General features: G+C 51.4%; 1 protein-coding gene across 1 annotated transcript in view; it reads left to right on the top strand.

The window, feature by feature from the left end:
• Positions 1-1,628: 1,628 nt before the first annotated feature.
• The window catches only part of CORO2A (coronin 2A), a 56,830-nt gene continuing 49,713 nt past the window's right edge, over positions 1,629-8,745 (top strand). The window contains exon 1 of the mRNA XM_064641968.1: positions 1,629-1,727. The gene's annotated coding sequence lies outside the window, so the exon portion shown is untranslated. The remainder of the gene's footprint in view (positions 1,728-8,745) is intronic.

The following is an 8,745-nucleotide window of genomic DNA, read 5'->3' as shown; positions in this document are numbered from 1 at the left end:
ACCTGAAGGCAGGGCAGGCCAAGGGCAGCTGCTGCACAAGCAGCCATGATTCATACCCATAGCTGGATTATTTCCTGTGCTCCATCCATGGACTTTGCTTCTCAACAGCTGTCTGGTGGTATATCTGTGCAAGTGCCTCAGTCTCCTGGGATGTCCCAGCCTGGAACCTGGCAGCAAGGCATGAAGAGTACTTTTGGGGCAGGCTGATGGATTCTGAAATTCTGCTCAACACCTGTGAAGAATTTGGTGGATGTAGTCTTGGGCATGATTTTCCTTCTCCAAAAGGACTTCAGGTGTCCTGAGGGGCATGACTTCACATGTGCAGTCTACTCTTCTACTAGAGTTGGGGTCTCTAGTGAGAAGGTAGTCACTGGGTCAATGGTCATGATCTCCCCTTGCTGGGATTACCTTTTGGATAAGGACACAGTTCTTGCCTCATTCTTTTGGCACTGTCAGCAGGTCTTACTGCTCTACTGATTTCAATCCCCGTTATCTTGCCTGTTGTTTCCTCAGTTGCTTTGGTTCAGAGCATTTGAGACGCCCCCACTGTCTTTGCCAGAGTCTGTCTCAGGTTGATACCCAGCTCCTTGGTAAATAGTCCTCTGTCTTGAGGAGTTACAAACTGGTAACAGCATCTGAGCTATCGTTTGGGCATGCTTGATCTTCTGCTTGGTCCCTTACACTGATTTGCAGCATTTCACTTGTGGAGGACACTGAGTGTCACAATCTTGTCACAGCTGCTGGCTCAGCCCAGAGCTGCCTCTGCTGCCCATGACTGGTGGGACTAAAGCATGGAAATGAGCTAGCTGTCTCAGGCTTCAATGATCGGACAGGACCAGAGTGGTGTTAGCTGAGAGGGTGACCTGGCTAAGGAAATCTCCTCTGCCCTTTGATCTTGGGCATTGCTGTCTACTTGCCAAGTTCCTCACACAGGGTACCAGGGAGGTTTTTAGTGCTGCCGAGATACCAGCTAACCCCAAAGTCTGAGTGTGAGCTCTGAAGATATGAGAAGCTTTCTAAGGACCCTTGCCACCAGCGAAGGCCCTGCAGCTTTGGGCCAGTGTCTCTCCATCTGCCAAAGTCCACCAGAGGCTGCCATCTAAGGCTGGCACACTAATACGTGTTGCAGGGGTGTGTGCAGTGTTCAGGATGTTCAGGACCTGGTGGTTGCACTGAGGACACGGCACAGCGTGCCCATCTCCTCAGAAGCTCTCGGAGCCAATGCAAGGCCTCTCTGCAGGTGATGGCAAAGTCATGATGCTGTCAGGACGATCTGGTAGGAGGAACACGCACCCAGCCCTCACCGTGTGCCTCCAGCCAGAGACTCGGGGGCCCTCCCTGCAACGGGATGGTGACGGTGAATGGCGCCCGTCGGCCTGGGCGAGCCGGCTCCCAAGGCCGGGGTAGGGAGAGCCGCCCGCGCACCTTGCAGTGCTTGCGGAGGGGCTTTCCCCGCGGCATCACCAGCGCAAACCCCACGCCGCCCACGGCAGGCTGCGCCCGGGGGCCGGGCCCGTCCGCGGACCGGCCCTGCCCGGGAAGGCTCTCCGGAGCCCTGCGGAGCCAGGGGCGGCGGGCAGCCCCCGGTCCCTCCGGCACCTCCCGGCCGCGGGGCGCGGCGCGGGGGGCGGGCCGGGGCGGGGACCGCGGGCGGGCCGAGCCGTGCCGGGCTGGGCTGCCGCGGCGCGGCTCTGAGCGCAGGGCAGACCCCCGCCGGCAGCGGCAAGGTACGAGATCGGGGACTGTGGGGGGCGTGGGGCCGGGCAGCGGGCACCTGCCGCAGCCCGCGGCCTGCGGATCCCGGCAGTGCCGGGAGCGGGGGGCGCCTGCCCTGCCCGCTGTGCGCCGGGGGTGCCGCAGCCCCCGCCGGCCCCACCCTGCTTTGTGCGGAGCTGGGGCCGCCGCCCGCAGCCGCGGGGGCACCCACGGGCGGAGGATGCGGCGGCCACCCGGTGCCAGGGGCCTCGGGCATCCCCCGGTGTGTGCGGCGGGAGAGAGAGCGGGAGCGGGATTGGGAGCGGGGCGTTCCCGCTGGCCGCAGTCGAGGCAGCCGATGCTGCCCGCGCCCTCGGCGGGCAGGATTCTCGCACCCCGGGAGCGCCCTGCCCTCGGGCTGTTCCTGCAGGGAGCTGCCGGTGGGATTTTCTGCGCGGATCGTGGCGGACTGGCAGCCGGCCCGAGGGTCTGCGGCCGGCCCGCCCCGCTCCGAGGGGCCGCCGGTGCGCGGAGCACAACAGCGCTTGGTGCCGAGCCGGGGCACTCCGCTGCCTGCCCGGGAAGGCTGCGCCTCCTCCTGCCAGCCGGGGCCACGGGTTGCACGGCTTGGCACCTGTATAACTTTGCTTATTGTGTAGAGAGAAGCCTTATCTACGGCTGTGTGTGAGGGGTTGAATTTGGCCCTTTTGTGCTGGAGTCATGGGGAATTTGAGTGCCTGTTGTCAGGGCAGGTCACATCTTGCATAGAGCGTGATGACAGCCACGTAACGATTCTCTGGCATCAGGATCTCCTGGTGCCAGTTCCTCCTTCAGGGCAAGCCCTTGAAGGGGTCTTACTTTCAGGTGACACAGCTTTGGAGGATTGCTTCCATGCTGCAGCTCTCAGGGGCTAAGGCAGGCTGTTGCAAAGGGATAGGTAACAACGACAGCACTTTGCAGACAAGTCACTGATGGCCTGGGGAGGTCAGCTATGTGTAGTGTGTCTTGATGAAGATCATTGTTCACTCTGCAGGGAGTGGTGCCCTCGTTGTCTCGATCTGGAGAGTCCTGTCTGTTCCTGATTCCCACCCCACCTCGCCCCAGACCCGTTCACTTACACCTTCTAAGAAGACAGTGTTTGCTGCAGTCCTGTAAAGAGAATTTGCCTGGACAGGCTTAGCCTCTTTTGGCCCCTTGAGTGCTCAAGAGAAGTGATTTCTGCAGAGGATTCAGAGAACATTTGGGAGAAGGTTGGCTGCTGGTTGCCTTTTAAGCTTCTCAATGCAGGCTCCCCAGTGGGTTAACAAAGGAGCAGCCTGTGTAGCCCTGCTGTTCTCTTTGTTCTCCCACTGGCTGTGCCCTCTTTGGAGAGCTCTGATCTCTCCTGGTTTCATCAGAGATAGGGAGTGACTGATGGAGGCACGAGGGAGTTCATGTTTTGGTTGTGAGCATTTCAGGAAACTCTAGAGCTTTGGGAGGCAGGATAGGGAAGAGCTGGTTGCTTCTTAAAGGCAAGGGAAAAAGGAGGTGTTTTCATCTGTGCTGATGTTGTTTGAATTAATATTATGACAGCTATTATTATAGCTTAGATAACAAGTACTTCAAATTCATTCGATCTGTTAGTCTGTAGCAACATATCAAAGCTACTTATCTCTGTAGAGCTGCCATAGACCTGGGAAACATGAGACCCAGGCGCTGGTGATGTTCGGACAACGAGCCATTCACTTAAGAGTTGGACTCAATGATCCTTGTGGGTCCCTACCAACTCAGAATATTCTGTGATTCTGTGAATTCTGCTGCCTGCACCCCAGCTCTGCCCTAAGCTCCTCCTGACCTCTCTTCCTCTGAGGCAAAATAGCTCTGCATGAGTGTGCCTGTTTTGCAAGACCAGGGGGTGAGGGAGAGCGCTGCCCTCTGTGTGGCAGCTGCACCTGCCTGGCCAGCAGCATTGTTCATTCCATTGATCCAGCTGGTTGCTGGCTGATCTGGTGCAGCAGGTGGATTTCCTGATAGCAGGTCATGGTATCTTATTCTCTTTTTCTTATTCTGTTTTTCTGCCTGGGTAATTTCTGCCTCTTGAATGTGTTGGTTCGTCCCCTCTGAGCAGTTTTCTTGCTCTGCAAATGTTAGTAATGAATAATATTTTTAATGTTTCTGTGTTTGCTACATTTGTTAGCAGCTGGATAATGAATGGATTGCCCATTGCCTGACTCTATGGCAGGTTTCTGTGAGTCTCTTTCTAGTTTGGTTGGCACTGGGCAGGCTGCTGTCTCTGGAGCAGGTTTGTGGTGCCTCTGCAAGGGCAGTTCTCCCTTGCCTATGGGCTGTCTGGACTGCCAGATGCTTGAATGCTGTGTGGGCTGTGTTTTGGGGATGAATAGTTCAGTATAGAGCAGGTCTCTGTGCTGTGAACTGCAGGTGCTTCAGTGTTACAGAGACTTAGGGAGAGAACAGAAGGCTTTGGCAAATCCCAGAAGCAAAGGTGATGCTTTGGAGTGGGAGACTCTGCCTTGGGGGCAAGCTAAGGTAGATTTTATGCATGACCTTGTGGCTCCTCATAAGTTGTGATCAGTTTGCTTCCTCTGATATTTTTGTATTCCTTGGCCCACAGTCGGTGCATAGCATGAAGTCTTCATCCCACTCTGTTTGGGTCTAGATTTCCATGGCAGGGATTTTGATGGGGAAACTGTTGGGGTGTGAATTGTCATAGGGTACAACGGAGGCTTTCTGTGAAGAAATAGGGTGGAGGGAGAATATCCCAAATGATTTCCCCACCATCCACTCTTGGTTGGTCCAAGAGAACTCAGCAGATCCTTAAGGGCCAGACCCTGTCCTTCACTCTCATAAATAAATCTTCTCCAAGAAAGTTTGCTCAAAAGTGTTTTCTTCAGTAAAAAAACCCCACAACCCCCCCCCACCTTATCTGAGTATTCCCTTCTGCCTGTTATAAACACCAGCTGTCTTTTTCGGTAATAAAATGGTGGTCAGTGTTACAGTTGGCCAGTGGGCTGATGTCTGGTTGGGTGGCTGCTGAGGACCTTGCAACTAAACCTCCTGCTCAGAGCCAATGGGACCTGTGGATCCATTCCTGGTGAGGCTGGACAGCAGCTGTCCTTTGAATCAGCTGGCTCTGCCCACCTCTTGATGCACAACAGGAACACAGACAGTCTGGTCTCTTGCTCCTGTGGCAAGAAGACACCAAAGCGATAATGCAGTGAGTTGTTTATATGTAGTCATTATCTGGCTTCCTGAAAGTGCACGTTAAGCTGCTCTGGCTGCAGAGAGCTGACTGAGGCAAACTGCCTGCAGCACATACCAGTTACGCTGACACGCCTTCTGCCTCTCCGCAGGAGAAACAGGAAAGACCTTTAGATCATCCAGGAGGCTGTATATGGGCTGAGAGGATTTGACACTCGCAGGGTTATACTGGCCTGTAAGTAGAAGCCAGACTGGCCTAGTATTTCCAGGGATTTCCCCTCTGTGGTATTACAGGCTTGCCAGCAATTCCCCATGTTGAAAATACACCCTGCGGGGCTCTATTAGGGTAATGCTGATGCTTACTATTTCCAGAGAACTTTAAAATTCAGAAAGAGGACTTTCTGACCCTCAGCCAAGCAAAACCCTTTCTAAAGCTTGGAGACATGCCACTGCCAATGGTAGGACCAGTGATAGTGTGCAGCTCCAAGCCCCGTTCTCCCTTCCCGTGTTGACTGTTGACTCTCCCTCTGCTCTGTTTCACACCGCTTCAAATTTTCCTGAGCAGTGCCCAAAGTTTGGCCTTTCTCTTCCCCTTTCTTCCAAGCATCCTTCACAGCTCTGGTTTGTGCAGGAGTTTCTTTCCAGTCTGGTGAATCACTGTGCTCTTTTGCTCTGTGCCAGGAAACATGGATTCTTATCTGCAGAGAGGAGGTCTTCTGCAACAGATGACTCTGCTCTGCCTCTCTCCCTCTGTGGGACAAAGTCACCTAGGAAAATGATAAGGAAGACAAAGCAGCAGAAACTCCCAGCAATTGTGGCATTTTTATCACTGAGATTAAAACAAAGTCCATGGAAGCTGATTAGATAGGTTGCAGGAAGGCAGGAGAGGCCAAACTCCATCTTGTTCTTCCTCCTGCAGTTCTTGGAGCTGTGCTTAAACAGGTTGGGAGGCAACGCTGGGGGAGAGCTCCTCCCAGGAAAAGGTGACTTGGGCAAGGCTGCCCATGTCAGGGTTGCACTAATAAAGCAAATATGAGCCTCTTGGGTCTAGCCTGTACATAGAGTAGAGCAGGGACAGTCAGAGAAAAGGTAGAAGGAGGAGCCAAGGCAAGTACTGGGCTTACTCCCAGGAGCAGAAATCAATCAGTCCTTGCTCTACAGATAATGTGATTTAAGCTTGCCTTGCAGAGTGCCTGTGCGGAGGGCTGAAATACTCCTTGGGAGAGTTGGAAAGCTCTGGGTCCCACCCCAGGCTTTCTGAGAATCAATGGCAGGGTGCATGAGTAGTGCTTGGTGGACAAGTGCAGTTTTCTAAGACATAGCTTTCTCTTGGGGCTGGGATATGGACTGACACAGCAAGTGAAAGGGAGCACGTTCAAGTGCAGGACTGGGAGCAGTGGATCTCTCCTGACACTGCCTGTCCTCACTTGGGTCTTGTTTAGCCAGGGAGTGTTTGCACACAGGAATTTGCCAATCTGCCAGAAGGACCCTTGAAGTGATGCTGCCCCTGAATGCCACTGAGTGTCATTGTCACACTATTGATCTGTGCTGGATCCTGCAGCACCATAGCTCTTCTCCCATCGGGTATCTGTGGAGTTTTGCTTTCTGGGCTGCAGAAAGTCTGGCTCTGCCAGTGCTGTTCAACTCAGCCACCTTCCACGTGGCTATAGGTGAGGTTATTTAAAACCAGTTGTTTAAAGCAGTGTTTCACAGTGTTTTCTCTGAGCAATAATACATAAATCTTGAAAAATATAAAACATATATTGCCTTAGAAAAGTGTAGCTACTATTTTGCCTGAATTGCTGGCACAGTTACAGTGTTCCTTTCTAAGAAAGCTCACATTGATGTTAGGAATACTGCCTGTAACGTGAATGATGCCAGGAGGGACCAATCTTCATCATCCTCTGGTTTCTTCCATTCTATTTGCCCTCTAAAAGGAGCCTGTGCTGGCAACAAAATTGCAGGGTAATAGGCACAGAGAACCCAGGCAGCTCTTTAATTGTAACAGACAAATAGAAGTCAAAGGTTGTCTTGCTAACATCTACTTAAATGTAATTAGTTCACATTATTTTTCCCTGCCATTTTCTCTAATTTAATTTGAATACCAAAACGCACACATAGAGGAACAAAAACAAAATCAGAATAGCACTGCTCCAAGTTCCTGCTCGAGTAATATTCAGCTCTTTCTATGTACAGAGACTCTTTTCCTTACAGTCAGGGAGGATCAGAGTCTCTCTTCTGACCCCTCCTGCCTGTGATCATGGCTCTGGTTCATGTTTCTCTTTGAATTTGAAAAGGTCTTGATGTCAGTAAGTGATGCCTGAATCTTAATTGAAAAGATTGATTTTGCTAATGATAGCCTGGCATCCAACAGCTTCTGCAGAAATCAATAGTTCAGTGTCTCACAGATTTAAAAATCATGGCACGCATTTAAGGGCTTAATAGGGATTGAAGGGCTTGACTTTACAGCCCCTTGCATCTGTTTGAGGCTCATGCCCCCTGCCATACATTACTTCCCTGTGCAGTAGTTATGAGTGTGATGCACCAGGCATTGGGTGTGATAAACCCAGCTATGGGTGTGATGCACGAGGTTTGCCAGGCAAACCAAGTCTTAGAGCAGAAAGGCCCAACCCTCACTGAGATTTTTATAGGTAAAAGCTCATGTGGAAGGTTCATACTTTTGTCTTTCTTAGTGCCCAGGTTGTATTTTGGTGAACTCCCTTGGTTCCCATGGAGTTGAAAAGATCAGAACTCTCTTTTGTCTTTACAGATAATAGATTCTTCAGTTGGCTGACAAATCAGAACAAGAGCCAGTAGCTGGAAGCAGAAGTTATTACTTGGCAAAATAATAAGGCAGTTGTGTTTTTAGCAGCAAAGAGGAGGAATCGTGGGAAGAGCTTCCCGGGATGAGGCATTGGTAGAAACCTGAACAGTGTGATCTTCTAAATCACTGAATCACAGAATATTCTGAGTTGGAGGGGACCCACAAGGATCACTGAGTCCAACTCTTCATTGAATGGCCAGTGTCACTCAGTGCAGACAGCAGTGTTGTCTGGATGTAGGTTACATCTCTCAAGTTTGCCATTAGCAGGCACCAAAACAACAGCAGCTACCTGGCATCCTGCAGAAATTTCTTTCCCCAGCTTGTCACCCCTAGAGTATCCTGTCTCTTCATAGTGAAGACCATGCAATTCTCTCTCCATGCTCTCAGCATGTTCTGCTGAGCTTTGCCTTTAGGGCCCCAAGGTGACATTCTTGTTCCCTAAAGCAATAACTCACTTTCTCTCCTGAATTTTGTTTTATGGTTGCTGTAGGGATGACAGTTTGAAGGCAGGAGTCCTCTGAGCCACTTTGGACATTGTAAGTGGAAAAGAACTTCACCTGCCGTGTTGTCTGGAGATCTGGAGAGGGAGGGGTACATGACTCATCCTCATGGAGGCAGAGCACTGTGTAAGACCAGTACCTGCCTTTGTGGTTTGTGTGTTGACTGACTGTGGTCACAGTTATTAGCCAGACAGAGGCTTAGCAGGATGATTTACTTGGCTGTGGTAGGACCTCCATCTTTGGAGATTTTCAGAATTCACATGAACAAGACCCCGAGAAACAGCCTGACTTGGAGGCAGACCCTGCTTCAACAGGAAGTTTCTACCACTGGCCCTCAGAGGCCCCTTCCAGCCTGTGATTCTGTCATGGTATTAGAAGCAAAAACCTGGTAATGATATTAGGAATGAAAGTTTCAAGGAGTTAAACCAAAGAAACTGCTAGCTAAAGTCCACCTGAAAAGTTTGTCTTGGTCCCTATGTCCCATGCTTCTTTCCCAACAGTCATGATGAATGTTAACTTGGATGAGTG

The sequence above is a fragment of the Pseudopipra pipra genome, chromosome Z (assembly GCF_036250125.1).
Source record: "Pseudopipra pipra isolate bDixPip1 chromosome Z, bDixPip1.hap1, whole genome shotgun sequence".
NCBI classification, from domain to species: Eukaryota; Metazoa; Chordata; class Aves; order Passeriformes; family Pipridae; genus Pseudopipra; species Pseudopipra pipra.
This window is presented reverse-complemented; position numbering and strand designations above follow the sequence as displayed.